The following is a 25,634-nucleotide window of genomic DNA, read 5'->3' on the forward strand; positions in this document are numbered from 1 at the left end:
TTATAGATCTTGAGAAGGCGTACGACACAGTTCCTAAATAAAAGCTGTGGAGATGGATGAGAGGGAAATATGTTCCTGAGAAGTCCGTAAGGCTGCTGAAGTATATGTGTAAGGTATGACAATCGTTTCTTTTTTGTTTAATTTTATTTAATAAAAACTATCTTGCTTATATATAACTTTTATACCAATATTGTTCACCTGAGTACGCCATGTTACTGTGACAAGGATTTATCTGCAATCAAAGTCAAACAACAGACCTATTGTTTATTTACTTTTGCACATTTCTGGAATTAATATTGTAATTATATTACAGTTACCCTTCTAGAATAAAAGGGTTGCATCAATTATTAAAAAAAATACATAAATGTTCATGTCTTCCTCATTATCTAATGCAGCATTTTTTACTTAACACTTTCTAATAAAATTTGTTATTAACACTAGCGAGACATGGGCTTTACGTTTAGTTTTTAAAAGGCGTAACACTTTTAGTAAATTAATACTATTAATAGGAAAAATCATAGATGCCTGAATTCTCCAGCGAGATATCTGGACCAGCATATATTCCCTATTTAAAATTAAGGGTTTATGACACCGGAAGGGAGGGGTTAACAAATGACAGATGTCTATATCGTTAAAAGATGGCTCCTTTGGAATAAAAATCGACCTGTTTCAACATTTTCACATAATCCAATGAATACTGCTAAACATTAGGGTGGACTCTTTTGAGTGGCCAGACCTATATGGTTTATGTCTGTGTAAGATGTAAGCTCTACCAGTGTTCTAGGAAATGTTTATATTATTAATTAGTTAAATTATAATATATATATATATATATATATATATATATATATATATATATATATATATATATATATATTGAAGAGGTCTTTGATATTGGTCTATTATTGACTCAGATTTGCTTTTTAATATATAACATTTCCAATACATATATATATATATATATATATATATATATATATATATATATATATATATATCAGATACGTTATTAACATATAATATACAGATTAGTTATTAACAATAAAATTCAAGTAGCAATATGAGAGGAATTCTGTAGAGATTAAAGAGGTGTGAATCCCGATTTGTGTGATTATGATATTTTAATCTCATTTTACTATAATTTTATTTCCAGAATAATCGTTTTTTAATCAAGTGCACCTAATTATTCAGAAATGCAAAGTACTAATTTCTAATTTTTTCCCTGAACGAGAAGTTAATTCGATACTTTTTATTCATTATTTCTATAACTCTTGTTTAATCGATACTTGGTAAGATAGACAAAAACAGATAAAATGGATAAAGAAAGTAGAACCCTAACCACACATCTGATAGTCTCGGCTGCAATAAAAAAAAAGAAATAGAAAATATTATACTTAAGAGATAGTTTCAATTTGTATTTTATTAATTTAATTCATAAATTATAAATAAGGTACATTAGTATCACCACTAACGTCATTTTGATCTCGCCGAAAGTTAGTTTGATCAAAGACCTAATATTTTAGCATCCCCAAATAAGTAAATAGTAATTTTCTCACCGCTAATTGCGAATTTAGGTCTCATCTAATGCATTAGTTGAGCTCAATAGTTAATGGTAATTGACATCGTCAACTGTCTACACAGGTAACAAACACGGAACTCGACGTACGTTTATAACCTAAACCCAATCGCCTTGGGCAAACAAATGCACATCGTTCAATTTGCGAAACACGAGACAAACAAATGAATAATTATGGAATAACCCCTTTGGCTGAGACCAATTATCCCATCGTAAATTTACTGTAGATTTATTCAGCTCTTCTATAAATGTCCATGTGCTGATATATAGGGTAATCCCTCAATTTTATTCACTTCACCCTCTTAGTAACTTACAGTAAACGACAAAAAATTAATCAAAAGTATTTACTTAATTTATTATCAATAGCCAATAATAAAGCAAATATGATTAAAGATGACACTGTATCTATCAAAGTTATACAACTTACTTTACACGCATTTTTATAGATATAAAAATTTAATTCAAACATTTTGCCCTTAGTAAATGTCCAATTTATTTGTGCTTGCAATATTATATAAAAATTGTTAGATTCATTTCAGATTCAGATTTATGTCCATATTTTCTCGCCTATAATTCGAGACTCTTCACACAAGAAGCATTATACAAGGTAAAAGTTTCGTTTTTCAATTGTACATAATACAGGACAAGTTGTAAATTGAAAATTTAATGTTTATTGTTTCAAAATAGCAATAATTAGAAAAAAAAGTTAAACAAAATCGAGTTTTTTCTTTAAATTATTTTGACCCCTTATATATATAACATACAGCCTTCATATTCCGACTAGCAAAACTATATAATACGCCAGAAACGTGTGCTAAATTTCATTAGGATAGATGTAACAGTTTTTGCATAATGATTTTGTAATTCAGGGTCCACAGAAAAAATGAAAACTTGCAAAACAATGCTGGGCCCAAAATGGTCAAATTTTTTTGACATATAAAGAGAGGCTAGCTTTCAAACGCAATTTAAAAAATTAAAATATGTCAACTAGCAAGCCTATGGAATTTTTTAAAATTATAAACAATTTTTTGGTCTATAAATAAATGAAGTAAATTCGCGAGTTTTACAAATATCAATTTCAAAATTGGCAGAATTATAGAACTTTGAATGCCTTAGTTTATTGATTGCCAAGATATAGAAGCATAAATTTGGCATGTATAAGTACTTTTTATATAAAAAAAATTTCGTGATGCGCCTCGTGATAACATCCACAAAAAAGACAAAAAAACGTAAAAAATCGCTTAGGAGTGCATGGGAGGTAGAGGAGGGGTAAAAAAAAAGAGGTTCTAGCGCGCCGAGCAAAAAATGAATCGGCGAGTTCAAAATCGAAACGTGCTACAAAAATTGCAGTCTTTTGGCTTCCTTTATGTTTAAAAACTAATGTTACAAAACGGAAAATTTGCAATAAACAATTTTATATCATTCAATACTCGCATTTTCGTTCGATGCAGTTTATGTTTCTGAGCTTTTACTTTAAAATTTGAAAATGAGAGACAATTTGAAAAAATTATTTATAACTTTAAAAAATTTCCTAGGCATCCTATGGTTAACCGACTGAAAAGCTGAGACTTTCTTTATATGTAAAAAAGACTGTAATTTTCGACTATTTAAAGTGCTCATTTTGGGCTCAGCATAATTGTACAAAATTGGATTTTTTTTGCGGACCGTGCATTGCAAAATGATTATGCAATCTTATATACTTATTATGCTTTTAATTTATCGCTAGTCAAATATTATGTGTCATTAAAAACAAAACTTTTAATTCCATATTTTTTTTTGTATGAGCCACATACAAAATGTTTTGTAAGCACAACGTTTGTAACTGGCGTATATTGTGATTATTAATAAGAGGTAATTCCTTAAGTGATTCCAGCAAAAAAACAGACTCCTATGGAAAATGTCCATTATGGTCTGCTTTTCGACAGATCTCGCCTGGATTATAACTGATTTTTACTCACAAGATTTTTATATATTTAATTTTTCACGTAAGAAGACCGCTTTTTTAGTAACATGTTACTGCTCTGTTGTTTCAATCAGCACTGCTCAACACGTTATCGTTTATTGGTTTTAATATTTTATTGCAATAGTACGAGTACGGAATATTTATTTAAACAGTGAATTTATTACATGTTAATTTGTTTTTAATTTCTTCTGACGTATCGTATAATGTAGGTTTATCCAATAATTAAAATTATTCATTTACAAGAACAAATTATTTGAAAAATAAGGAGTAAATACCATGTGTTATAATAATTGTAATCTCCTTTATGCACACTTTAAAAATTTGTTTGGTAATGTATTTCTTAAATCTACACAATCATTGAAAAACAATTTATGCTATTTAAAAATATCTTTCTGTTAACGACACTGTTATCGACAAAGTAGATCAAATTCAAGCTTGTCATCATTACACTTCTGTGTATCGTTAAAAATTAATTGATGGTCGTGGGTTGTATTGATGTTATTTAATAATTTAACAAAATACATAATCAGTAAAAATCTTATTTAAAACATGCGAAAAGTACCTATTTTTACAGTGGTATCTACAAAAGAGTATTATCTACAGAAGAACGGCGTTTAGTTCTGAAAGTCGAAAGTTATTTCAATTTGGAAAAAAATAATATTGGTTCATTGGCATCTATTATGCCAGTTCAGAAACGCACATGCGAGGCTTGCGGTATCTCAGAGAGGACATTCCGAAGAATTAATAACATGAGTGAGGATGAAATAAATAAAGTAAGCAAAAGAAATCGTCGACATCTAAAAACTTTAGATTTGCACCAGTCAATTAAAATTTGCAATTAAAAATATTATGTATAATAATAATTATGTATAAAGCCAAAGAACATGTAACAATTAGTGCTGTGTTACAAAAAATATAAGACAAGGAACTGTGTGATATTAGTTTAACAAGTTTGTGGAGATTGCTGAAACATTTAGGTTTTTGATATATAAAGACAAATAATAGAAAAGTATTGTGTGAACTCCCTAATGTTGTTTCAAAACGGTGGCATTTTTTAAGAAAATACATGGAAAATAATACTTCTGATAGTCCAAGGCAAGTTGTATTTTTAGATGAAACTTGGATTTTCGCTAAAGGAAAGATGTGAAAATCATCCTGGCAAGATGGCACCACGAAATGTTATTCTTCTAGTCGTTCCGGTAATGGTAAACGCTACATTATACTTCATGCTGGAAATGATGAGGGTTTTATTCCTGACGATAGTTTAATTTTTTCGTCCACAAAGAATACAAGTGATTACCATGGAAATATGGATGAAAATATTTTTGAAGAATGGTTTAAAGAAAAAAATTGGAGCGACCATCCATAATAGTGTTGGATAATGCATCCTATTACTCAAGAGTAGAAGAGAGATTTCCTTCAAGTAGCTGGACAAAAGAAGAAATAGAGTTGTGGTTGACAGAAAAGAAACTTTATCACAGTGACATATTTTTAAAAGTCAATTTACTTCAAAGGTGTGGAGAGCACAAAATTCAAAAGAAATTTGTTACTGACCAAATGGCTCTTAAATATGGCCATGAAGTTCTTCGACTTCCGCCCTACCATTGTCACTATAATGCAATTGAGTTAGTTTGGGGTATAGCCAAAAATTTTTATGATAAACATGCATCCAAAACAACAGATTACGCTAACGTTCTTAGTTTATGGAAAGAATCGCTAGACAAATAAAGGCATAACAATGGTAAAATTATATTAGACATACGGAAGACATAATGGTATAGTCTTTTTAAACCGAGCGAGTTATAGATGAGATCCGGCATCTAATTATTCGGATAGGCAATTCAGATAGTGAAATATCAGATAGTAATTAGGACAAATCGTTTGCTAAAAAGAAGTAACAAAAAAGTGTTTCGGGAATTCCATTCGAACTGTGTGGTGTGTTTTACTTAAACGATAAAGTACCTTCGGTCTATTTACTGGACTGCATACTCTCAATAGCTTTGGTATTAATTACTGGACTACACGCGTTTAAACCTTTTGTTTTGCTGAAAACTCGGAAATGATTTAGCTTGGCAAGTATTTTCCAATTTTACTGCATGCAAAACCATTCGCATAATTTTCACTCTACGCAAAAAAGAGACTTATAGAGATCTTAATGAACATTTGATATCGACAAATAATTTCGAGTATTGGAAATATTCCCTTCCACTTCTTGCGTATCCCGTTCCCTGTATATACATATTATATTCATTTTATTTGCCTTTGATACAGTAAAATCCAATATTATTACTGAACATAAAATACAGGAAATTAAATATTTTTACTTTTCAAGCGATCGGAATTAAATATTAACGCCCCACTGTTTGAGACCCACTGATCATATCTTAATTGCATATCGGCCGACATAGGGTAAAAGGACTTATGATCCATACTGTAACTGTTTATTGTTAATTTAGGGAAACTTAAGAGCGTAGGGGCAAAATTTCGGGCTAATGCTTTTTAAATGCATCCTGAGAAAACTAATAAATATTTTTGAAAAAATTTTTACGTAGAGTGAAAGATTACATTATTGGCGGGGACCGAAAATCCGTTAGAATAAACAAAAAGTTTTTTTCGAATGAGATATTTGAAATTAAAAATTACACTAAATTTTCTATTCTTTTTCACCCCTGTAACTTACTAAAATAAACATTATAGAAGGTTTTAGTAACTTTCAGCCCTCGGTAATAATGTAATTTTTCATTTAAGCGTTTAAATTTTTTAAAAATACTTAGTTTTTTTAGGATTCGAAAAAAATTAATGCATTTAACAAGCATTGGCCCTAGATTTTGCGTCTACGGATAAACGTTACAGTTTTAAATTGATATTATTATTGAGTAAACTTTAAAATTTGTGGATTAAAAGAGTACATAGAATGACCCTGTATGCGCGATGCATGTCAGTGGCATCATCAGCATCGCAGTGAAATGTTGATATGTGTACGTACAAACTGGTAGAAATGAACGAAATCCCGGCCCACCATATAAGAAATAAATTATTGGTAGTAGTTGCGAGAGTCCATCAAACGAGATATCATTAATTGAGATCAATTAAAGAGGTTAAGTAGATGTAATAGTGCTTAGTGAAATGTGTAATTGACATGTCGGGCCAGGCCCGGTGATGCTGGTAGGACGTCATCCCGTACATTGCTCTTTATTCGCGTCCTTGTCGTGCTCTCTTATGCGTCCCTCTTTCACTTTTATTGCGTGTGTAATCTCATTAATTCCAGTGTGTGTGTGCATCGATCTTGGCAATGAGAGAGACCTCTACTACAATATTGTTTTACAGTTCTGTCTGTTTAGATCACTCGATTAAAAATACTAACATTTGATCGGGTCGAAAAATTATAGGAACATGTTAAAGATTATTTAAACTGGTTAGTATTTTTTAATGATTTTTACCACCTTTCGAAAACTTCCCCTTTGGTTTTCATTCCACCATGTTGTTAACATTATCATTTCTTTAGCTGTGTCAATATGTTCTCCTTGGTTTTCGTCATTTAACTTTGTGTATGTCTCCCTAAAAAGATTCACAGACGTACTTCAGAGAACTCGACACTCGGGTGACTCGGCGGCCAAAGTCATCATAATCCCCACTCCTCTCGTATGATTCGGAACCGAAATTAAAGTATTTTACATTATATTTGTATGCAGGCCTCCATATTTCACATCGGAAAAATTAGTGGGGGACATACTAAATGCTTTATGTGTATATGTTCTGAGGATTTGCAATTATTTTCTCTTTTTCGTATATTGTCATGAAGCTAACTTTCTTGAGTTAGGTTATAGATTACCGATATTAGTGTTTACGCAACTAGTGTACACGTGCCAATGCAACTGCGTTTTTGCATAGAATAAATAGATTACATCTTAGGCCCTAGGGTGAATATCTAAATTTTAATTTTCTTTGATTTGTTGTATTACGTGCAATGTACAATATATCCTAATTATTATTGATAGTTTAATAACGTTTCTTATCAGCCTGTTGTTCGTATGAGTAGAGCTCGTATTTTGGTAACTTGTGAGTTCTCGTCGTAAATTAGGAGATCGCTCGGAGTCCTATTTGGTTAAATTGCTTGGTTAGTTAGCTAACTCTGTATTTTCTTTAAACGAGTGCAATGTTCTCTACTTTTTAGTGTTTCCGCACAAGTGTCATTTATCCAGCTTCAACATTCGTAGGGCTGCGGAGTAATCAGAAGTAACATGCCCCTAGGCTAATGAAACCTCTTTCTTCTTTCTTTATATAAGCAATTTTGCTTGTTCCATGGAGGATTGCTACTTATGCTATGGAATATTGTCGCTCCATTTCTTGCGCGGTCGGCCGATAATCCTTCTACTACTTGGTGATGTGTCCTTTTAACAACGCTTGTGTCCACCATTCTACTGATGTGATTGTTCCATTCTTTTTTCTGTTTAATGTCCACTCGTTTATATCCTGTACATTACATTTTGTTATAATCTTGTCCCTTCTTATTAAGTCTCCAAGCGTGTTTCTGTAATTCTTTTTAGTAGTCACATTTCTGCTATTTCCAGCATCCTCTTTATTTTGGCTGTGTCGTGTCTTGTTTCTAATGCGTACGTAATTTTTGGTCTTATACTGGCCTTATCGATTCTTGGTTTCATCTCAACGTTAATGTGTCAGATACGCCGATAGTGTTAATAGTGTGATTAAGGCATTTGCTCTTTTTACTTGAATTTTCATTTAAAACAGTCCTTTATAAATAGTACATATATTCTAAAAAGTAGCTACCTAAGACCCATAGAGAGACGTTGTCTCAGGGTTAGCAATCCTTAAGAGTCCTGCGTTACCATGCAGTGAATCATTTCAAGTTCAGTTCAACATCATTTAAATTTATCAACAAATATGTAATAATCATTACATTTAACATCATACCAATGGTTTTCACTGACACATTTACTAGCTTCATTCATACCTGGCAACTGTACTGACGATATTAGTCCGAAAACGATCTGTGATTCGTGGTATACAGCCAACTACAGGAATTTCATTTTCCTTGTGTACTTTTTACTTGATCTCTTACTTCTTTGTCAACGTCTCCATAGCTGGATATTGTAATCCCTAGGCAATTTAGTTCCATTACTTGTTTATTGCTTTAAACCTTATTCGTTCTATACTGATTACTATTGTTCTAGTTTTCTGAGTTGAAATCGTCATGTTAAATTCTTTTGCTCTTATGTTAAATCTGTTAACTAGTCACAGAGAATTTTAATTTCATTGAGCCCAATTATTTTTCCAGTTCTTGTATTGACACTGATCCGTCATTGCCGCTCATTATTGTTTTATAAATTCTTGTTTTATTTTCTTTTGTTATTTTATTATTAACATTCCACAATAGTCCATGTAGCTATCTAGTGGCTGATCTTGTTTGGCTTGGCCAATTCTAGAATGTATTTCTTCGTTACTACCTGCTTTTGATGTTATTTGGACTTCCAAGTATTTGAAGGTTTCAGTTGATTTTATAGTTCCCATTTCAATTTGTAGGCTTTGTGGGTTTTCTTCTACAACGATGTACTCGGTTTTTTTGTATATTAATTGTACGGCCTCACTTGGTATACTTCTCTTCCAGTTTTCTAAGCATATAGTCTTTGTCACTCTCGTCTTCAGCAAGAATGGCTTAGTTGTTAGCGAAGTGTATCGTGTACAATATCTCGTCTTCGATTGGGTTGTTCATATTCCAGTATTTTCTTCTCCACACTGAGAGTGTCTCATTCAGATATATGTGTAGGTGCCAAGCAGTAGCCTTGCTTTAGACCCTTACTGATAGGAATTTCTCTAGTTAATCTGTTTCCAGTTTTAATGTTTACTGTCATAGTTTTGTAAAGCTGAGATATTTTTTTTGTTTATTCCTTGTTTTTCGATTGCTACCCAGAGCATTGAAAGTGGTACACTATCGTATGCCTTTGTCAGATCTATTAAGACTACATGAGTTAAAAGTTTTTGGGCTAATCTTCTCTCAATCACCTGCTTTAGAGAAAAAATGCTGTCTATACAGAATCAGCTAGCACGAAATCCATTTTATTCTTCTACATATGTTATCTCTTTTTCAATTTTAGTTTTGTTTTTTTTTCCATATAGTCTTGAGAATGGTTCACTGGTTCAATATATAATAAACCAGTGCAACTCCTCACTTGAACATCAACAATATTGATGATATCAATATTGTTGGGAGAATGGAAAACGCTGTAAGAGTGGAGTATGTAGCATTAAAAGAATCAGCTACAAAAACGGGTTTAATAATAAACACAAACAAAACGAAGCATGTGAAAATAAGCACGCAACCACAAACCCTACGACGACTCGTTGTAGAAAACGACGTCATCAAAGCAGTGAACGAATTTGTATACCTGGGAGCGCTACTTTACACTGAAAATAATACTACCGCAGAGATAAACCGCAGAATTTGCACGGCCAACAGATGCTATTTTGGGCTCAATCTCCTCCTTAAACCCACAATTATATCGAGAAATGCAAAAATAAAACTCTACAAAACAATAATACGGCCAGTCCTAACATATGGGTCAGAGACCTGGATTCTAACAAAAAATAATGAAAACATGTTAAGATGTTTCGAAAGAAAAGTATTAAGGCGAATCTATTGAGCAGTGAATGACAATGGAGTGTGGAGAAGACTTCGAACTTTATAGAATATACCAGGAACCTGATATCGTAAAAAATATTAAGATAGGACGTCTGAGGTGGATAGGACATGTAATGCGGATGGAACAAAATGACCCAGCTACAAAAACGCTCCCTGATAGACCCATTGGCCAGAGAAGAGGAAGACCCAGAAAAAGGTTCCTTGATAACATCGATGAAGACATGAGAAATATGGGAATACGTACTTGGGGATACGCGAGAAAGGCGATGGATAGGGACAACTGGAGAGAAATTCTTAAATAGGCGAGGACCCACGCAGGGTTGTAAAGCCAGAATGATGATGAGTCTTGAGAATGGATATGACACTTAGACCCATGCAGTTTGAACAATTCTTTCTATCTCCTTTTTTTGTAGATGTTGTTAATATGTGCTTTTGTCCACTCCGGTGGTAAATTATGTCTTTTTATAGAATAAGGTGAAAATATACGCCAGTAAGTCCCGTAATACTTGTAAGCTGGGTTTTAGTAATTCGTTCGGCATACCTTGTGGTCCGCATGCTTTTCGATTTTTTAGATTTCTTTTCACATCTTCGATTTCCTGTACTATTATTTCATCTCTTTATCGTTTTCCACTTCATATGTTGTTGTAATGGAGTTCGTGAATTGCGGTCTTATTTCTGTCAGAAGTTTAGAGTAATGTTCGATCCAGGATCTTTCTTCTATTAAATCCACTCTACTCACTTCTTTTCTGTTTGTTCTCAGGTTTTTTATCATTTTTCAAGCTTCTCTTGATCTTGTTGATTCTAATTTGTTAAGCTCTTTGCATTTACTTTCCCAAGAAACATTTTTTGCTTAGGTTACTAGATTTTTTACTTCTCTGTTTGATCTTGCGTATGTCCGTCTATCATCTGAGTCATTTGTTTGCGGCCAACAATCTATCATCTAGGTCATTTGTTCTGAAATATAAAATTAGATTTTTTACAATAAACTGTTCATGTTTTAAAGGGTATTGTTTTATTTTATTGACATATCATTCAGTTTACCTCAGGATGTATTTTGTTCAAGGGTGGTCATGAACCATAAATATTCTGTTTTTGTGTCTTAATATTGACTACTTATTTAAATACCTGGTGGTATTAACAGGGTGATAAATGAATACCTGATGCCCTTAAAGAATATTTATTGGTTGGTAGATTACTTTTTGAACCTTTGAAAGGAAGAAGCACTTTCCATAGGAGAAAACCCCCCTTTGTAGATTAAGGGTTCTCTATAAAGTAAATTTGTATTAGCCCGAGTGTTGAGTTTGAGTAAACTTTGATTAATATTCTAACGATTACGACTAAGGAGTTTTTTTTAACGAAACAATGTAATAAAATTTAAAATATTTAATATTTTACATTTAAAATTATTTAAATTTTTCCTTCTTAATTTTCTGCTTTCGCTGTTACACATACTGTACTTATATAAAATATAAAAATGTTTGTTCCAAGATCAAAAACCGAATTGTAAAAGGCACCTCAATATTTTTTCCGTAAAAGTACCTTGAGATTTTCAACAAAAGATGTTCTAATGCTGTATAGACGTCTTTTATGATTAATGTCTGGAGAAAAAGAAAACGAAAAAATAAATCACATTCATTCTCCTAACACAAAGAAGAATCAAGGTTATCAAGTGGGAAAAAAAACGAAAAATATGATAAGTATAGGTTGTTCTTGATATAATTGTGAGAGAGGATGATGTCACTTTTATATATTTTTATTCCTAAAACATCGTGATTTCTTAAGTGAATACTAAATGGTTCGATATCGTTTTTCAGAAAAATATGTACAATTTTTGTAAATATGATATATTGTAAACAATTTGAAATAAACTTTTATCTATATTAGTAAGTTTAAAACATATACTTAGAACAAACAAAACTGTTTTATAATTATTTTAAACTTATAATATAAAATGGGTAATTAAATGAAAAAAATAGTTTATTTGTTGACAAGGAATTTTACTTATTTTAAACTTTGAATGCATTCCTACATTAGATATTTTATTTTTAAGACACTATCCTTATCATCATCGTCGTCAATGCCTTTCAATCCATGGGGTTATGGCAAAGGATGTGTAGCATTTTTTTCATTAATTTATTAGGGGGTTTACCCCTTTTTACCCCATTTTCTATAGTTTCAGATGTGCCGTAGCTGCCGACTAGGTGGTAGTAACTTTATTCAACCCTTCTTTATCTCTGCATTTTGTTCTCCAATCGAATCTTCCCATATGTTGTCTCTCCATCTCTTTCTCAGCCTTCATCTACCTCTTTGTCCCATTGTCCCATGTAGTTTGTACTCGTTTTGATTACATTACCAATTTCTGTTGGTGATCTTTTGATTATGTCTTCTAATCGTTTTGTATTTTCTATGTGTTTTACTATATTTTCTCCATTCAAAGTTCTTTTTTAAAGTAGTAATTGTGTACTTTTAGAGAATTATCTCGTTTTCTCTTTCTTGATCTACTGTCGGATGACTTATTTCTAGGTTCATCTTTTTTACTTATTTATCCAATTGTTTTTATTCCTTTTATTATATTTTCCCTTATTAAGATATACTTTAAGATTGCTAGATCATCTGCAAACACGACTGAACGAATATTCTTTACCATAAAATCATTGATAGACGCGTTGATTTTCTCAGAATGAGTTCTAAAACCAAGTTAAACATGATTAGCGATATAAAGTAAGTTCCCTTGGTCCCCTTCTTGGTTTGTTCGAAATTCTTCTGGTGTGGTAGCTTGGAATCCCAATTTATCAGTTTTTTTAAAGTCCTAAGGTTTGCAATACTATAATATTTTTGAACTAAATTCAATGATGACAAATTGTTTATTGTATTGCTCATACATTTCCGCCCTTTCCGCTAATTCTACTGATTGTCTTTCAAATTCCTTATTTTCTTCCTCACGTTTCGATTTTTTATATATCTTCCATTGTCATTGCCAATTTCATCGATTAGTGTCAAGCGTAGTGTTAAACGTAGGTATAAACTTTTATACACTCCTGGTTTAATGTTTGCTACAGCCGATTTCGCTTCCTTTTTGTGAACCTTTTAATTCTGAAGATAGAAGTCAGGTCTATTTTCTTAGGACTCTTTAAATATTTATTTCTTCTCTATTTCTTGGACTCCATTCGACCACTTTCGTGTCTGACCACGGATCTAGCTTTCGAGTTCCAACCTATTTATTCTTCTCCACATTTTTCTCACCTTTGGTATGACCAATTTTTATTCGCTGTAAAATATCCCCATAAGGTGTGTTTATATTTTGAGTAAACCCATTCGCGCGTTATTGAATCAATCACTTGTAATTGAAATGTTTCCAAACACGATGACAAGAAGAATGTTAAAAACTACCGTCCTATCAGCAAGAATTATCAATGATGATCAGCATGGTTTTGTCACTAATAGGTCCACAGTAACTAATATCTTGCTATTTCAAAATGATATAATTAATTCAATAGAGAGTGGCACTCAAATGTATGCTATTTATACTGATTTCAATAAAACCTTTGATAGGATAAATTATGCTGCTCTTATCAGGAAATTAGAATGAACTCAAAACTATTCATAGAATGAACTTTCCAATATGGGTTACCTTATGATTATCAAGTTACCTTAGTACCAGAAATGAGATAGTTAAAATTAAGAACCACTTATCCCATCATATTTCAGCTCATTCTGGTGTTCTTCAGGGATCTTACCTTGGACCCTTGATTTTCAATGGGTTTATAAACGCTATTTGTTTGAATTTTCAGTTTTCCAAATTCTTATTATTTGCAGATAATCTTAAGTTATATGCAAGAGCAGTCTTAATGACTGTATTAATTTGAATAAGGATATAACCGGTCTTTAGAATTACTTAATAGCTAATGGAATGAATTTAAATATAGGTTAATGTTACTGTATTACATTTTCTAGATCTAGAGTTCTAATAGTCTATGATTATCAGCTTTGCAATACACCACTAAAGAGAGTAAATGTGATGAAGGAGTTGGGAATTTTCTTTCATTCACAGGTATCTTTTAATCACCAGTATCATTCAATTACTAGTAAAGCTCTTCAAATGCTTGGTTTTATTTTGCGTAATTCAAGAGAACTATTCATTAATGCATTGGTTAGCTTAACTGTAGCATCTAATGTATGGTCTCCATTCTACAAAATCCATGTTAATGCTATTGAAAAAGTTCAGCATAAATTTCTACGATTAAACAGGCCTTTGCAGATTTACTCTTAGGTAGATATCCTAATGCAACTTCAGCTTCATACTCTGGAAAATCGCAGGATAATGGCAGATGCAATGCTTCTTTTTAAGCTGTTATCTGGCCACATTTGTCGCTCTGCTTTTTCTGTTCTTTAAAAATTCTAATAGGTTTACCAGAAATACTTGATTGTTTGATGTTCCATATCACAGCACTAACTATGGGGTTTATAGTCCAGTGGCATGTTTCTTCTGACTTGAAAATGGATTCAGTCATTACTGGAAAATCTTTGGCCGTTTTCAAGCATAGCAATCAACTAGCTTTAAATGATTTGTAGATTCCATATTTTTATTTTCAATGTATTCATTTTTGTGATATACTTATTTTGTTTGTTGTTACTGTTTATTGTTTTGATAAATGTTCAACATAGTTTGGGATTCTTTATATTTATATTTTAAATTTAGTTGTATAAACTCCCGTTAATAAATAAATACATAAATAAATAAATAAAAACAAATATATTTTTTATTAATCTGACTATATTCTCATCCTAATATTCTCGTGGGATATTTCCAACCTTTATAAAACTGTTAAAATAGTACGAAAATCTTTACCAAATCCAGTGATTAAATCTAACAATACCTGCCGATGTCGTATTTGACAAATTTATTCAATAACTTGTGTCATTCGATTGTAATAGCCGTAGGCGGGTCTGTAGATAAACATTTTGAAACCGTTGTTATATTTATCTACAGTTTGGATATGCCGTACACAGGACGCTTTCTTGTTAGTAGGAAAAAAGCCCTGAAGATGTTCTGACAAGAATCATTAAATCGTAATACGAGAAACTTCAGTTTTGTATCGATTCAATCATCATAGGCGGAGAATTTTGTTGCAGTGAAAAAATGCTTAAGTTTTATTATAACAAGTATGTGTTAATAACACAGAAAAAGAGTAAAATATAGAATCTATATATTAAAAACAATCTATCTAATCTAAATCAGAGAATAACTTAGATATTTCTACTTTATCGAGGTAGGACCGTAGGACAAAAGGTCGTGGCATATTATCATGCGTTTCCAACCTGTAGCGTTTATTTACCGAAAAATATAATTTTAAATATGAACAATTCACAATGTCAGGAACGTATCGTATCAGGCACCTTACGTATCCCTTCAGTATATTCGAAAACAATATTTTACGGATGCCAACCGATACGGAACAGGTCGAAACCTGTTGGTACGGATAATATGAATTAGGAGTGCGTCGTTTTCCCTTCCTTGTATTTAGGTAGTTATTTGATATTTACAGTTTAATAGTACAATTTAAAATGGATTTCGAAAAATTAATTGAACTCGTACGCTGTGAAGAAATTTTATATAAATACAATGATAAATGCTATTATGATAATAAAAAAAGAAAATAGTTGGAAAAGCGAGAACACAATCTTCACCGCACCAAACTGAAACGTTCTATGTATGAAAATGTGAACGCGCAGTCCGATTGCTGGACTGGAAACGCTACCTGCCCGAAACTATACGTGCATGATAATATGCTGCGACAAACAAATTAATAGTAATTGCAATCCATACAGATGGGTCAAAATTAGTAACATGTACAACCAGTGCTTACCTTGTATCAAAAATGAATATTAAAAAAGCATTTACTCTAAATATTCAATCCAGCATCGTTTCCGCAGAAGCATGTGCTATATGTAAAGCTCTTGAATGGTGTTGTGAAAATCAGTGGTACAAAATTGTTTTGTGCACTGTTTATATATCAGTATTTAATGCATTACAAAACTTTGAAGTCACAATTAATAGCAATATATTCATATTAAAAATGTTTCAACAAATATTAAAATTATCAGCCTCATCATATTATGATGTTAAATTCGTATGGGTTAAGAGACATTCAGATAAATTGGATAATAGTATTGCGGATTTAATAGCCAAAAATCCACTCACCCACTAAAGCACTCACATATATTGATTGAAGAATTTAACACATGTGATCTCATTGCATATGTGAAAGAGCATATTAAATTTGAATGAGATAGACGTTGGATTCAGTTCGGTGAAACTACAGGCACTAATTTGTTTAAATTACAACCAACAGTGGCTGCGAACCAATTTTACAAAGTTGTTGCACTAAGTAGAAATAGAGTGTCAACTATCCTAAGATTAAAAGTAGATCATGGATGGTTTCCGAAGCATCTACCTAAAATCGGAGTTCTCCCAAATAGACAGATGTGAGTGTGAAACTAGCATAGCTGATCTAAATAACATATTCTTTAACCATCCCTGACATCTCAACAAGTACGTGGCTGCTTCAAGAATTGCTAAAAGCAGGTTTAAAGACGCCAATAAACTTAAATGTACAATTAAGTGAAGATAATACAAAGATTGTTAAACTGATTATGGTATTTTTGCAAAAAAATTAAATTAAAGGTGTGAATGAAAAATTAATCGTTTGAATGGATATTTTCATTGAATGTGTACCTATTTGTTGCCCACCTATCTAATCGTGGTTGCCCTGAAGAACATCTGAGCATGAAAAGTGTCCTCCCTATACAATCCTGAATGAATGAATACTAATAGTTGTATGTAATTAAGTGACTAAAGGTCTAAACCAAGGCTAAAATAAAAAAAATTCGAAAAGAAAGTACACAATGTAATACACGTCAACAGTAACATATGAATGCGAAAACTGGACATAGACATTAGTGAGTATAGAAGTTGTACCGTGTGTCGTACACTGAATTCATGAAGGCACTTCCCGTTTTAAAATAATATCATATAAATAGCAGGTGGCGTTAGTAGCAAACATAATAATTTATTGAATTATTTTAATATAATAAAATTTGTTTATAATATAACTAATCAATACATAATAAAATTACTTTATTCAATTTTTAAAATATTTAAATTTTAAAAATACCGAAAACATAGTATGAAGTTTCGCGCTAGTACTGTACCGCCTACTGTACCATCCCTATTGTTACTATTTTATTGCTCATTTGTCTATTATTCTACACTTGTAAAATTAACTTTTTTATTCTTTAAATGATAACCAAAGTAAGTATGGATTCACAGTTTCAGTTTTGCTGTCTTTGTGGAAATATACCTCTCTGACAGAGAATAGATTAGGAGATAAACTTAAATTGAATAACCTATTGCTGAGAATAAAGACAACAAACAACAGAGAAAAAATATTTCAAAAAACATCAAAGAAATTATTTAGAATAATGTGAAAAAACCTCTCTGATAATAACATACAGCTTTTATGTACCGAAAAACAATAAGACTGTTTAATATTTGTATATAATCTGATCATTAATTTTTAATTCCTAAACCTTTATTTCCCCAACATTTACAACGATAACCGAAAAAATGAAATCCCCTCGCCGCCGCCGAACTTATGTGTTAGCCGTTGGCGGCCTCGATGACTGATGAGGTCACAACATAACGACGACAGTTGACAGTTACGATGGGATCCGCCACACCCCCCCATTCACAGTAATAAGTAACTACTCCCTAGCGTCTCCCCTTGGAGCAAGAGCGGGCATTACCTGCAATCAATTAGGGTTCATCTGTTAGGTAGACGACAAGATTTTCAGAGAAGGTTGCGCTAATATAAATAAAGAGCGGAATAATAATAACATATTCGAAAGTTTCAAGATTGGGACAACGACTACGATCAAGAATATGAGGAAGCTAGAAAGCAAAAAAATTGAGAAAAGATAAAATACACGAAATCCAACAAACAAGAAAAATAAATAACAAAATAGCAAAGAATCAGAGTAGAAATTATATACAAAAGAAAGTGCAATAGATGGATATAGAAGAAAGCAGGAAAAATAGAAAAGTCAAGAATTGGTAATAATTTAAAATAATTCTAGAAAAAAATATAAGAACCGGATATAATACATAAGAGGTAGAGCGGTATAACACATAAGTGGTATGTATGGAAGGAATACTACTCAATCCTAAATAAACAAAAACTAGAAGAATTAGGAAAGGAGTAGCGAAAGTAAAGAAGGGGAAGAAGAGGGTGAAATGGAAGAGGAAGAAGAATTGCGTGTTTCAACCAACAGAGAAATGACAAAAAAAATACAAAGGATAAAAAAATGACACAACACCTGTTTCCTGTTTAACACTGTAAATGAACTGATAAAACATGGGGGAGAAAAAATAAATGCAATTCGAATTATTACACCGATCTACAAGAAAGGAGAGGAAAAGAATTATGTAAAAACTATAGACCAATTACGCTGTAAACTGGATACATAAAATATTGGCAAATATATGAAACAAGAAAAGCAAAAACTATGCAGAAAATCTACTAGAAGATTATCGAAATGGATTTACATTAGAAATATCGACCACAAATGCTATACATACTCTGATACTGATTCTACAAAAATCTTGAAAATTCAACAGAGAAAAAAAAACTTTCAATGAAAAAATTCAACAGAGGCCAAGATTAGAAAACTACAGATAACAACGAGTCTAAGAAAACTGCCACAAACGACACTAAAAGAAACAAATGCAAAGAGTTAAAACTTTCAAGGAAAAACGGCGATGTTTAACATAGACCAAGGAGTAAAGCAAGGGGACCCATATTTCCCGAACACTATTTAACCTGGTACTTGAGCAAATATTGGAAAACAAATTTGAATAAGGATATATTCGTAAATATTATACATATATTTGCATACGCAGATGATTTAAGTCATAGGAAAAACAAAAACTAGGGGAAAAAAGAAAAGAAAATAAAATATAGAGAAAAAAATCAAGAAAAGGAAACGAAACCTTCGGAAGAAACAGGAATATGCTTAATAATATAAAACAAATCACAGAGATAAAGATAAACAAAACACTAATGCGTCCAATTATCAAATAGGCGATGGAAACAACAGTAATCAATAAAAAAGAAGAATAAAACTTAAGAAGACTTGAAACGAAAATAATGACAACAATTTTAGGACATGATTAGAAGATTAGAAAAAAGATATGGAAAAAGAGTTAGGAAACGAAAATATAGTGAGAGGTATTAAATAACAACTTTTGGAATGGATATGACACATCATCAGAAGACCAGCAAACGAGATGATCAAAAAAGTTACGGGTTGGACCCAAAATCAACGAAAAAGCTAAAGGAAACCGAGATCAAGATGGTGGGATGACATGGAAAACGACATAAGTCATGAAAATAAAAAATGAAAAGAGAAATTCAGAAACAAGAAGGAGTGGTAACAGACAACGAAATCAGGATATACGCTGATGACAAAGATAAACTCTAGTACCAATTTCACGCTGTACTGACAAAGCATACTTACAAGAAAATAGAAACTCCAATTCGAAGAAATTCATCGGTTCTTTGCAAATGTTCTCTCCTGTGAAATTTGATATACAGGCTTTCTGTATATAGTAGGTATTTTACCTATTCTGCTCGAACAACTGAGCGGTAGTTCTGTAACTATGTATATCAATTTCGATGAAACAACTTTGACGAAAGTTTTAAAACAAATTTGACAACTAAAATGATTACAATTAGACAAAAGAAATTACAAAATAAAAAAACATTTAATAATAACAATGTTAGACGCTACCTTTTTTGCCAAAAAGTACGTCCTTAATTAAGAGCCCTATTACCTGCAATCAATTATACTTAAAAGGACGGTCACGAAAAGGAATCATCAATGAATTATTAGGGGGGAGTAACAGCGAGTTTTTTCCTGCGCCTTTAATTTGTTGCTCGTAATTTTAAGGGTGAATCTGAAGTGAACATGTAATGCGGGGTATCTTTTGTCCGATAAGGATCGTTTCCTTTAAAAAGATAATCGATGGCCGTTGAGCTGTTAAAAAATTAAGAGATCTTTAATAATTTGCTTAGACGTTTTTATTTCAAATTAAGTAGAGAAGAATAGTATACAAATATTTTAACAGGGACTTTGACACTCAGTTTAAATAAGTAAAGAGACTTTTAGAAAAAAAGGGATAGAACAAAATCAAACAAAACCAATTTCAACTTATCTTTTATCAAATTTTAGGCATAGGTTTTTCACATTTAACAAACATTAACATTTCGATGTTTCACTTGATATTTTTTTCGTTTATATTTTTTTATATCTATAGGTATAGGACTAAAAGTGAAACAATTTTTTAACGTATATCTAGAGTACATTTTAAAGTATTATATTTGCTACTTATCAAAAAATGTTTCCTGTATTTAATGAATTAAGATATACCAGAAAAGACTCCCACTTATTGCAGATTGATTGATTTCAAAAGCAGTCCTTTGGTCTCGTAAACATTTCCACACTACGACCTGAAAGATGTTTTGAGTATACCATACATTTACGTTTTAGCCCAGATCTACAATGGTAAGAAAGCTTATTGAGCAGTGTCCAATGAGAACAGGAGGTTTTACTAACCTTTATACTTGTCTTTGGCCTGAAATATTTTTCCATTAGGATTCGCTAAGTTCCTTTTCCCACCTTTGGACATCTTGCACAAAGCGGCTTCTTGGGATAACTCAGAATCAAATTGAGCAAGACAACCAGCAATATTGTAACATAAATTAAACCTTGATGGGAAGAAAGGAGGCTCAGAATTTGGGTACTATTTTGGGTAACAAAATTAACCTAAGACAAAGTTTTGTCTTAGAATTTAAGTTAGACGAAGATTTCCAGGTTTATTCTGTGCAAACCGTCTCTCGGGTGTTTTGAAGAAAACAACGGCGAGTATTGAGAAGTGGATCAATAGATCTCTAGAATACTGAAGTCGGAAAGAAAGTTAAAAAGTGAGTCATACTAACTGAAAGGAAAGTAGCTAAAAATTGAACTAAATAAAAAAGAAGAAGGGCTCCACCTTATTTTTTTTGTATGTGACAGGAAAGCTTAAGGATCCCCTCACGATGTAAATGGGAATCTTTTCTCCATTTTTTCTCTTGACGATCCAAACTATCGTAACCTTTGACTCTCTCTCTCTCTCTCTCTCCCTCTCTCTCTCTCTCTCTCTCTCTCTCTCTCTCTCTCTCTCTCTTTGTCTCTCCCGGTTGCACAGAACTCCCTTTTATTGACATATGTCAATGTAAACAAACAATAGGTTCTGTTTATTCTCGTTCGAAGATTTTGAGACGCAATTCGTATTTTTCTGTGAAAGATTTGTAAGACGGAAATTAAAATTTTATACAGAGTGAAAGAAAAAATGCTACAATACATTCTGGGCTCAAAAGTTGTCCTTCAGTTGCTATTGTAGATTAACCGAGGCAATAAATATACTGTTCAAATTGTGGGGTTTTTCAAGAATTCTTATTCATAAGGACAAAAATCTAATGATAATACTTCTGCTTGAAATATTGAAATAATATTTCCGAGGGCTAGTATTAGTCAAAAGTTTTAGGACAAAATTTATCCGTGTTTCTATTTTTTCATATGTTTCTAACCTATAAGTATAAGTGAAGTAATTGTCCAAATCACTTGTTGCGATTTAAACGATTTTATTTTCTGTTAAATAACAGCGGTTATTCATGAGATGTAGTGAGAGTGTGAAATCTTATTTTATAACCATGACGCCTGTGAGTCTTTTCATATATCGCGTTAGTCCAACTCGTAAGAATTGTCAGATATCTAGTCATGTGGCCAGCTTTTAGATACTGGGCCTGTGTTAGTTAAAACACACTTTCTAAAGGTATCCTCTTCACATGTATATGTAGTGGAAGAAGGTATAATTTTACGTCTAATACTGCAGTGGAGTACGGTCTCATTACACACGTGATTCCTAGACAAGCAATTATTTGTAATTTTTTACGACTCTATTACTGACTTCTTATTTTGTCTCACCAAACCTATTTTAGACCCCATCTTTTGCCAAAAAATCTATTGCACGTTTAGAGAGCCATTGTAGCTAGATATTCTATTTGCAAGGTGCGCATTCCACGTGAGTTTCCACTTCAGGACAACTTTAAATACTGAACCTCTTCCGAAAATGATAATGTTACTCAATTCTTGACGGAGGTCGAATTATTAATTACGTACTTTTAAGGTCCCTTACTTCATCTTACATCTTTTTTGGACTTCCATTGGTCCTAAAGTTGATATTTTTTTTTCTTGAAATATTTTCATAATAGAATATTGAACTAAGCGTTAGATTATAGTTTCTGCATACGATCTATTTAATCATTTTTCCTGTAACACAAACATAGTGACCTTCTCTAACTAAATAAGCACATTTGATATAATAATAAATAAAAATGAAAATTCTCCACTATAGCAAGATTTATATTTAGAATTAGTTATTTCATGACAAAGGTCAGATCTTTATTATTTAAGTGAACGCTTACTGATAAATAATTTATTACACAAACAAATCTTTACACAAAACTGTATCAATAAATATAGCATTCTATAAATTTTAAAATTAATAAAGTATCTTGAGATAACGAAAAATGTTTTCTTGTGATTTAGTCTAGAACATATTAAATGATGATGTTGAAACTCCCGGTTATGTGATTTCTAGCAGATCAGGCCAACAAAGTTAAGGATTAAATTAGAGCAAACGTAATAAAGGTACCGAACTATAATTACCAAAATATCCAATAACATCCATATTTTTGAGTAAAGGCCTACACCTTTTTCATATATGGTTCCCTTTCCTACGTTTTTGCTTTCAACTCTGTCCAGTATGTTTTTTTGTCAACTGACTATTTAAGTTGTGGTCTTTCTCTTTATCGTTTATCTTCTTATTTATCGGTTTGGTCGCTAATTCCATGGTCGGCAATGGATCATTGTTTTATTCCTTCTTTTATCCTTCTAGCTGAGGTTGAGCTGTAGGCTACCAGCGGGGTCACAGTGGGCGGATAGTGCATGGCCTTTAGAAATGAAGGTTAGTTGTGAATATACTGAATAAGCAATCCCCGACTAAGTAGCGGCGATACTAGAGGGTGTTATGGGTAATAGGCCCTAAGAAAGCATAGCTTATAAAACGCTACAATAGCCCAAGGAAAGTATTGTGATATGCCGAGTATGTCCGCCATTAAAAGCATAGCCTAACTCTCTCTTACTTTACCGACTGACTGCCGGGATAAGTAGTCTAACAGAATAAAATAGTAGACTAACTCTTGTTAGTCAATAGTTTCGAGTGGACGAACTGAGAAAGAATAATGGCACCCCCATGTATCTAGTAGAAGAAATAGTCCTAAAAGGCGAATAAGCCGATAAACGGCGAGATATAGGAGGCAACGAAAACCACTATATTATTAAAGATCCCTAAATACATTCCAAGAACAGTCGTCATATCAAGCAGTAGCGATGAAATAGCAATTACTGATCATGGATCCGCACCCTAAAATCCGACAGAGAAAGTTCATAGGGCTTCCCCGGTTGCCAACGAACGAAATCCTTATAAAAATTCACTAAATAGTCCCAGTGGATATAAATATAATACAAGTATGCGCAACAACAACTGCAGAGAAAGAAAATACCGTGATTGCGACATTTTACCAACGTGTATCAAAAAACTTAACTATGACAAACAAACACAAACTTAACTTAATTCAGCTAGTGTTTTTTCATAGTAGTTATATTTTCGCTGTCTTTTCTATGCTGTCCTCAGTAAACGTGTATGTTAGATTGAAGGTAGTACACACTGATTAAAGATCTTTCTTTTTAGATATTTGGGTATTTTTTAATATTTTATATTTGAACAAGCCGCTCAAAGAAGCACTAGGACCACTACTTCATTGTTTTGACAATGTTTGGTACAGTAGAACAAAATGTTCTTCTTGTAGTGTAGTACTCAATATAAGGTCTTAAGCTGCTCGCCTGCATATATTTGTGCTGTGTATCATTAAGTATTCACATTTATAATATGTGACCTTAAGAGTGCAAGCTAATCATTAATTAGACTGTAAGCCAAAATAATAAGTTGCATCAGAGAATCAGGAGATTAAACGAAGTCCAAGAAAAATAAACGCAACAGGAAATTTATACAGAGTGGCAAGGGAATAGGTCTGACAGATCTTCAAAACTACAAGGTTAACAAAATCAAAGCAACATTTATAATATACATAATATCATATTTATAATAAAATCTACAGAAGCAACTACAGCAAAGAAAGCAAAAGCTTTTAATCATATTAAATGTTTCCGAGATAAAAATAATAAAATATGCAGAACAGTATATCAAAATAGTAATAGAAAAATTTAACCAAAAAAGCTGAAAAGTGTTGTCAGTGTTAGGAGAGACAGGAACAAGTTGACTTATTTTTCAGTAAAATAAATGCCAGTTGGATGGAAAAGCATAACCTTAGAACTTGTGTACCTAAACGAAAGGAATGTACAACAATATAAAATAAGGGAAACAGAAATTAAGTAACGGATGAGTAACACTCAAGTTAGAGAAGCAACTTAACTGCTATTTACTACGGCGTCACACTACAGCGTTTACAGCGGCGGTTTGCCATTGCCTTCTAAAAGACAAACTCCACAATTACTTTTTGGTTGCCTAATTGTTGTGGAAGTTGAACCCACATTATTCGCACCACAGGAGAATCCATCAATATATGTGATAATATATTAAAAAATGCCGATAATATAGTTTTTGACAGTGTTTTAAACACAAAAATATAACGTCTTATAGCTTTGCTCTTAATATTTAGTTATTTTGGTAAACAGAACTAAAGAAATTACAAGAATGCAAAGAAGGTGTGCCCGGGGAGGTCGTACAAGGACTCACGGAGTGCTTGATGAAGGCATAAATCACTACAGTAACATGATCAGAATTCATTGAAACAGAAAATGCTTGTATTTTATAACTTTACGAGATATCGTTTAATGTACACCACGTTTACTAAGAGTGATTGAGGTGTTTAAGTACAAAGAATGGGTGCCTATTATAATTATTTTTAAATTGGAGGTAAATTATCCATAGACGTACGTATTTACAATATAAATTACCATTTTTGGCATTAAGCGGATTTCATGAAAGACATTCTAAGTCATCATAAAACAGAATAGAACAGTAGATTTAAATATACTGTAGATTGTAGACTGTCGAAAATCTGGATCAGTTAGAACCGAGACCCATCCAGGCTACTGGTTCCTCAGAATTTTCAAACGATCTTAAAACTACTGAGTATTATTTACATTTCATTAGCAAAATTAATACTTAGAGTATTGTGTAAGTTTGGACGAAA

At 32.2% G+C, this 25,634-nt stretch overlaps 1 protein-coding gene across 2 annotated transcripts in view; it reads right to left on the reverse strand.

Annotated features, from left to right (window-relative positions):
* The window catches only part of LOC140439618 (forkhead box protein O-like), a 627,931-nt gene that overhangs the window by 156,842 nt on the left and 445,455 nt on the right, over positions 1–25,634 (reverse strand). The gene's annotated exons all lie outside the window — the stretch shown is intronic.

The sequence above is a fragment of the Diabrotica undecimpunctata genome, chromosome 4 (assembly GCF_040954645.1).
Source record: "Diabrotica undecimpunctata isolate CICGRU chromosome 4, icDiaUnde3, whole genome shotgun sequence".
Lineage (NCBI taxonomy): Eukaryota > Metazoa > Arthropoda > Insecta > Coleoptera > Chrysomelidae > Diabrotica > Diabrotica undecimpunctata.